Source organism: Protopterus annectens, chromosome 11.part0 (genome assembly GCF_019279795.1).
Source record: "Protopterus annectens isolate FY-2018-M chromosome 11.part0, PAN1.0, whole genome shotgun sequence".
Lineage (NCBI taxonomy): Eukaryota > Metazoa > Chordata > Ceratodontiformes > Protopteridae > Protopterus > Protopterus annectens.
Window position 1 is genome coordinate 524,518,368 of NC_056745.1, and position 8,213 is coordinate 524,526,580.

General features: G+C 37.4%; 1 protein-coding gene across 3 annotated transcripts in view; it reads right to left on the minus strand.

The window, feature by feature from the left end:
- The window catches only part of RAP1B (RAP1B, member of RAS oncogene family), a 1,113,130-nt gene extending 1,105,189 nt beyond the window's left edge, over positions 1-7,941 (minus strand). Inside the window, exon 1 of one of the 3 annotated variants that reach the window (XM_044088033.1) lies at positions 7,835-7,941. The gene's annotated coding sequence lies outside the window, so the exon portion shown is untranslated. The remainder of the gene's footprint in view (positions 1-7,834) is intronic. The other 2 variants (XM_044088031.1, XM_044088032.1) reach the window with 2 other exon arrangements.
- Positions 7,942-8,213: the final 272 nt, after the last annotated feature.

Sequence of the window (8,213 nt, forward strand, 5' to 3'; positions counted from 1 at the left end):
ATGGTGAAGCAGAGCAGGACAGAAACCTTAAGAAGGTTCTAGACGGAGCCTAGCCATAACAATTCCCTGGCTATTTCTAGTAAATAGTGTGGGAAGAAATAGCCAGGGAATTGTTATGGCTAGGCTTGTATAGGCCCTAGGCCCGATAGCCTAGTACCAACCTATGAACGTGAAGTGAACTTAAAGATAATCCTCTGAAGTGCAAATTCAGACTACCAGAAGTTGCATATGTAGGTCATTTATTTACTAGCACTGGCATACGACCAGACCCATCCAAGCAAGCAGCCATTCTAGACATGCCAGCACCAGATAATGTTCAAGCTCTACAACATTTTCTTGGTATGGTAAATTATTTACGCAAGGTTATACCAGACTTCAGTGAGTTGACAACACCTTTGAGAGCTGACATGCAAAAATGTTACTCGGTCTTGGCTGGAACAGCACCAAAGAGCATTTGAAGACCATAACCAGAAAATTGCCACCGTCTACATTAAGGTACTATGATGTCAATAAACAGTCACTTTCCTGTGATGCTTCAAAATTTGGTCTTGGCGCAGTTATTCTTCAAGAAGGCAAACCAATAGCCTATGCATCTAGAACTCTTACCCAAACTGAAATGCAATATGCTCAGAATTGAGAAAGAACTTTTGACAATAGTATTTGCATGTTCAAAATTTCATGATTATATTTACGGTTGAGCTATTCAGATTGAAGCTGATCACAAACCTGTAGTCACTATTTTAAAGAAGTCTATGAATTCAGTTCCACTGAGATTACCAAGAATGATGCTCAAATTCCAAAAATACAACTTCAAAATTGTCTATACAAAAGGAAACCTTTATCTGGCTGAAACCTTATCCAGATCGCCCAGAAATACAACGGAACAGCTTAATGCAGAGAATTTTCATGGAAGTCCGTAATTTTTCTACCACGAGACTTGATAAGCTGAGCGATCATATAAAGACGGATTCAATTTTACAAAAGCTCAACCACTAAATCGGATGGCCGCCGAAGCAATCTTGTGCACCATCTGAAGTGCAAACTTACTTTTTCTTACAGAGATGAGATGTTGATGGAAGATGGCATTATTTTCAAAGGTCCTAAAATTGTTGTTCCTGCTTCCTTACAATATGAACATATCCAGATTTTGCATCATGGTCACGCAGGTTCCGAATCTACTAAAAGAAGGGCAAGAGGACTAGTATTTTGGCCTTCTCTAGTAAAAGACATCCTTTCTTCTTCTTCAGTATGCAATAGTACTAAACCACATTTGCAAAAAGAACCACTTCAGCAAAGTCAAGTTCCGGAACTACCTTGGTCAACAGTAGCCACTGATACATTATTTGAGTGGAACAATCAGCATTACTTAGTGTTGATGGACTCATTTGAACTGGTTTGAAACCGATTTACTACCTAACCTAATGTTCGCTGCTTTCACCACCAAGTTGAAACATCACTGCTCAGTCCATGGTAGTCAACACAAACTTAGTTCTGACAATGGTATCCAATTTACCAGTCAAATGTTTCAGAAATTTGTAAGAGAATGGGACTTGTCCTGTATATGTTACTAGAAGTCCAGAATACCCACAGTCAAATGAACTAGCTAAACGTGCAGTACAGAGTGCAAAGCAATTACTAGAAAAATCAAAGCGTGATAATACCAATGCCTTTTTGAATTACTCAATCTCAGAAACATATCCAGTGACAATATATCTGGCTCACCTACTCAGACTTCTATATATGCAAACCAGAACAACACTGCCTATCGGGTCCAGTTTGTCGAGGCCTAAAGCAAAGAACAGAACAGGCAATGCCTGAATATTCAGAAAGTGTTCTTTCCAGAAGTCCAGCTATGATAAATCAAGCAGATTTCTTCATTCACTGAAAGGAGGAGAGACAGTGAGGATTGTTTGCGTCTTTTGGCTTTTTCCGGTTAGGGGTCGCCACAGCGGAACTCCGATCCGCTAACGATTGGTAGTTGATTTTTACATGCCGAGTTACCGGCTCTGATGCACAACCTTCAACAAAGGTATGCCCATTCACGCATGTCTCCACGCAGAAGACGTTCTAGCTGAGAATCGAACCGGACAGCGTCTTACTGTGAGGTGACAACGCTACCGCATCACAGAGACAATGAGGATACAAACAGCAAAAGGTTTTGACCGGATTGGTCAAGTAACAGGTATATGTGCCAGGCCGAGATCCTACTTCGTAGAATCTGATGGCATGGAGCACAGGAGAAATAGCAGACATCTTCTTCCAGCAGCGAGAGTGCAGCCAGAGACTGAGCATGTATGAGTGTATGTATGAGTGTAACCGCTAGTTTGTTAAGAAGTTTATCTTAAAGTTATTAAGCCTCAATCCTGATGTGTTTGTACATAATAAAGCTGCCTGAACAGAACCCACAGAAACCATCTGTTTTATCCTGATAAGACGAGCGACATTTACTTTAGCATACATATAGATAAATTAAAAGTACAGGTACATCAAATGAAGGTAAATTATCTGAAATGTTTCCTTAAAAAAAAGGAAAGTGGACAGAGGACAAAAATGTCAAAAAGACAGGTGGTGGGTGCAGTATAACAAAATCCCCAAAGAAAGTTTAGAAAAATTTTTAGCAACCTCTACTGGAGTAGTGAATCACAACAAGAATAAAAGGTAGAAGCGAAGGCTTGTAAAATACATGAGCCAAATTATTCAGCTGTTCCCAACCATAAGTGGTTCTGTTTTATGGAAATCCAACCTGAAGTTCAAAAGGAAAATAGTCCAAGAAAGTTTTTTTTCAGTTATCTGAATTCAGAATCCCTTACTAAGTAGATATGCTTCCACTTCCCAGAAATGTATTTTCTTCAATGTGGACTTCAGAAAATTCTACATAAAGTTCTGATGGAATACCCTTTAAGTCCAACAAATATAAAACAGTACTCAGTAAAATACACATGTGTAAATGCTTTACAGCTGTCACATGTTTGTTTCACTATGGAAGAAGTCTACACCCTCCCCCGGCAACAATTTTAAATTCTGTGCACATACTCAATCCCTCCAGAAGACTTTATTTTATTCATTTATTGCAGTTTGTTAACTGGGAAAGTCCACTGGGCCTAAAAGAGCCCGTTTTCAATGGGGGGCTCGGGGAGAAAACCTCCAGCAGAAACTCCAAACAGAGAAATATTATTTACAATATTCAGAAAAAAATAAAATAACTCATGTACAGCATTTTAAGATATTTACAATTACTGTTCAAGCTGTACAATTCATATGCAAGTAGTATATCATATATAGAGACAACAGAAATATATACATCCAATCCAAAGATAACAGGAGTCCTCAGAATTTTTACAACAGCCAATTTATATGTATGACACTATATATAAATACTATAATTATACACACTTTACAAATTATATATATTACACCCCAGTATATGCACAGACTCATTACAGCCACCACATTTATGGATCTGAAATGCAACAATACTTCCAGTGCCACAGACATAACCACGATTAAACACGAATGCGCAAAAAGTAACATAGTAACCGAGACTGTGTTACGCAATGACAACAACTACATGACAGTTACAGGCAATAACAGAAAAGGGAAACATCTCGAGATCACTGAAGCAGAAATCAGTTGCAAACAACATGAATGGATATGGTTATGCTTTTAAGATTAAAATGCATATGCGAAAGGAAAGTTTCAGCATGACTGGATATGGCTCATAGGCAATAAACAAGCTGACACACAGAACAAATTTTTGGTTTCAAGATAAGCTGAAACACAGAACAGATTTTTGGTTTCAAGATTTTCTTAGAGAGAAGTGTGGGTACTAAAATGGATGAATGGACAGATCAACCAACAATTACAGAGGAGGACAAAAGCAGTTAAATCAGATCCATTTTTAAATGGGAAAGAAAACATTCTAAAAGATACAACCATTTACAAAAAATAGGTATGGATTTTATTTAATGTTAAGGACAGATTGTTAACTCATGTTGCTACATACAAATGCAACTATGATCGATTACCTTACTCCTCATGTCCACGCCCTACTGTTGTGTACCCTTCGAGGAGCCACGGCACATTTGCATAAGAGTATTCCAAAGCAATTTATATGCATACTTTATATATAAAATCCATCTGCCAAGGCAGACACTAAATCTTTAAAGTAATCTGACAGAAAAGACAATTGTGTGAAAGTACATTAATACCCACGACAGTCCACTGCACTACCGTGTACTGTCTTGTACCACATCTGTCTGAAAGCACATTAATACCCATGACACAGTCCACTCCACTACAGTGTAAAGTCAGTCTTGTACCACATCTGTCTGGAACTTTTATATGTTTTATTTTGCATTATAACTACGCAATGTATAAAAAAAGGCTCCATACCAGAAGAATCTACCTAAACACATACAATAAAAGTCTGTGACATCACACCAGAACACACCTTTAAATTATCAAATCGTAGACAGAACAACTGGGAAAAAAAAAAAAATCAAGAAGTGTAGTTATAATAACTAACCCATAAAAATTTACACGGACTAGGTAGAGCCATTAACTTCTAACCAAAACGGAACAAAGATGGAAGGGTTACCATAAGCACCGCAAGACACACTGACAAGAAGTTTGTGGTGGAAAGGGATAGTACTGGAAAAGTAAGAAAGTTGAGTTTGTTGCAAAATGGAAGCTAATGATGTAGAGTAGTAGTGAGTATCACAACTGCTGTACCAATCAGTAGTTCAGGGGCAACAGAAAAGAAATTCTGCAACAAAATATTCCAATAAGAGAGACACGAGAAGTGGAGGATTTACTCTTGCAAGTCAGCTCGATTCAATGCTACAGTGCCCAAGTTACATATTGTGAAACAGTCATTTAACCAGACTAAACTTCTAGTGACACCGGTAAGAATCTTGATTCAGTCTATCTTAAAGGATTAACAAATGCAAACCAGGTTAAAAAAAAAAAAAAAGACAGCATCACAAGCACTGACATATATTAAATGCAGTCTCAGGAAATTAAATGCATCCTTGCAATTGAAGGACCTCTATCTTCTCAAAACTGCAGAGAGACAACCAGACTCATGGACTTATGTATTTCAGACAAGTTTCCACACTTACCACGGACAAGTCCTAAAGCTTAAATCAGTTACAGTACTACACACAATACCAACTCCCCAAACATGTAATTAAACACAGTCACTCCAACAGAATATAAATTAAACATATCATACTCAATTTTAAACATTCAACTGATGTCAAAGTTCACTACTTAACATAACTAAAAATAGTTCACATTTCAAGAATTATGCCAGATGCTGTTTAACCATTAGAATTTTCATACTACTGCACACTTTTTTTCCTTTTTGATCATAGCACATTGACCTCTTAACTATTTGAAATACACATTTCATAACACCATCCTAAAATCAAGGATTAAACTATGGAAAACTGTAGTTTATATACTATGTATATAAACTATGTTTATATATTATGTAGTTTATATGTAGCTATAGGTAGTTTTGGAGATTCTAGGAATTTCATTTTTGCTGGAGAGTAAGCAGGATGCTATTTCGGGGCTGCCTCCCAAGGCTGTAACAATAAATAAAAACACAAACAACATGTGGCTACAACTGTCAGAATTTGATGTTTTACACACCACAGAATTTTCAAAATCTCCAAACTGGTATATGGCAGTACAAAAAAAGAGGCCTACTGTGGAAGTTTCTTAAATTACATTTCTTCTAGTCAAACAATACTTCATACAAGACAAAGAATTTACATTTTTCTTCAGAATGATCATACACTCACATGTTCCCGAAGCATCATACAGTACAGTGTAAAGTTCAAGAAATATTTTAATCTCAAAATATATTTAGTATCAAGGAGCAGGCATTTATGCTACTTTAAATTTTAGATGAAAAATCATTTTTTTTAAACAAGTTGACCTGGCAAATGTACACTTCTCTATAATACGGAGAAGGTTTTGCCACTTTCAGAGGAAAGGAAAAAGTACATGTAAATACCTAAATTTATTAGATCACTTGCGGACAAATACTGCAAATATTTAAAATTTAAATGTAAATACTAAACAGAAGGTTTAAAACAACCAACTAAATTTTTAAGAAACCACACAAATTCAGTTAATTGTAATAAATACAGAAAATAAGTGTTATGCAACGACTAAAACAGAAGATTATATGTATATTCCTTTAAAAAAATTAAAACAATTACTACTGCAATGCAGCTGTTTTCAAGAGAGAAATTAAGTGCTTTATAAGGCTACTAGCCACACATGCCATTTTCAATAAGATATGTATCAAGTGTAAAATCAACATCTGAAAATTTGGCTAGTTTGATTTGAATAATCATTTCATACACGTATAACTCAGTTCCTCTAACCTGCAAACATCTGACAGACAACTGGATATAGAACATCCTGCAACAGCTGAGCAAAATCAAAACTGAGTTTTATAGACTCTTCTACCCACAAAGGAAAAAACCAGCATGAAATGAGAAGATTAAGCCATCGGACTAGAAAATAGATATACCTGGCTCTATACAAACCCAATCTCAAAAGTTTTCCCTTAGAAAATCCAGGTTGGGGGGGGGGGGGGGGGGCAGATGGTTGAGGGTTGCCATGCACTGACTCAACCTTTACTCCCACACACAGTCCCAATCATTTTGTGTGCACATTTCAAACGGCTCACATACAGATATCCATGCTGCCAAGCCCAGGTCAGAGTGAATGCCCACATACCCATCAGTGAGCCCTCTCCCAAGAAAATACACAACACACATTAAGTTTGAAAGCATGCATTTAAGTAAATCTAACGTGTACACGCCTCTTAAACATTAACATCAAGAAAGACATACTGAAACAGTTTTAAACACAGACAATACATGACACTAACAAACCCACAGGTTTTAAAAGCCGATTTAATGATGTCAGAGAAATGTGACCAAATAGGAATACTCCCTAAAGACAAAATGGGGCAATAAAAAACTTGCAAAATAATTCACTACAGAAAATAAAAAAAAACGCACTTCGATAGCAAGACCAAACAAACATCAAGCCTAGATTTCAAACTACAATTAAAGATCTAACAATCAAATACTAAATAAAAGGAGTGTCATTAAGCTCTTCAAAAATGAAATGGCAAACCGTTATTTCTACAGCACAACACAGTCTGCATTTTTATTATCCTGGTTTGGTTACAAACAGAAACATCTTTTGACTAAACATACTAGGCGGGGCTCTTTGGACCAACTCATGTACTTAACCGCAACAAGCAGTTACAACAGCTCTATTTAGCCAAAGTCCACCACAACACTACAGTTTAACCCAAAACTGACAAAAAAGCACACGTGTATTTACTACCTCCCCAAAATACTTAACATTCTATTACTTGGGGGAAATGTCAAATGAGACCACCCCATCTGACAACTTTTGTATTTCCGTTCTAAGTTATGACTGTCATAGCTCCAGCAGCCCAACCCCGGCATTTACAAGAAACCACTTTTAAGCTCTACACACTGAAACAGTAGAAGTACTCTCAGCCCTCACTGAAACACCAATAAACTCTTATAAAACAGCTTCAGAAATGAGAAGCAGTGCTTAGAACTGGTTTGCTCCATTTCAGTTTCCGCCATATTTCAGACACTTGACCTCTTCCGCAAATCGCGTTTCATAGTGTGAGGGTGTTTAAAACCCCTTACAAAACCGGGCGAAGGTAGACCGATCACCAAACATTGCAGCTATCCCACCCAACCAATGTGGCTAAGTTCTATAGCCATAACCTCTTCATATTGTACAAAGATTCTCGTTTACTTACACTCCCTCTTTACCGATGCTCCAATCCTGTTTGCGTTTCAGTCTCTAGCTTCGTCTACCAGGGGTGAGGTTGGGAGTAGTGTGACGTCACGCGTGAGCCTCGCTCTGAATGCCAACAGCACGTCACCGGGGTACTCGGTCGTTGACAGGCAGATTTGGCAGTTCGGTATGGTGGGCTGCAAGCCATAATCTTTTTAGTGTAATTAAAAACAGAAAAAAAAGATGTAAACGTTGGCATTTCACTGCAAGATGCAGTGCAACAGTACTGCACTAGTCAGTAATTTTTTTGACTTGTCAGTCAGCAAAAGTACAGGCTTGAAGTACTGCCCGTAACATTACTTGACAACTTCATCTCAGCTTTTACAGTTGATACTTAAATA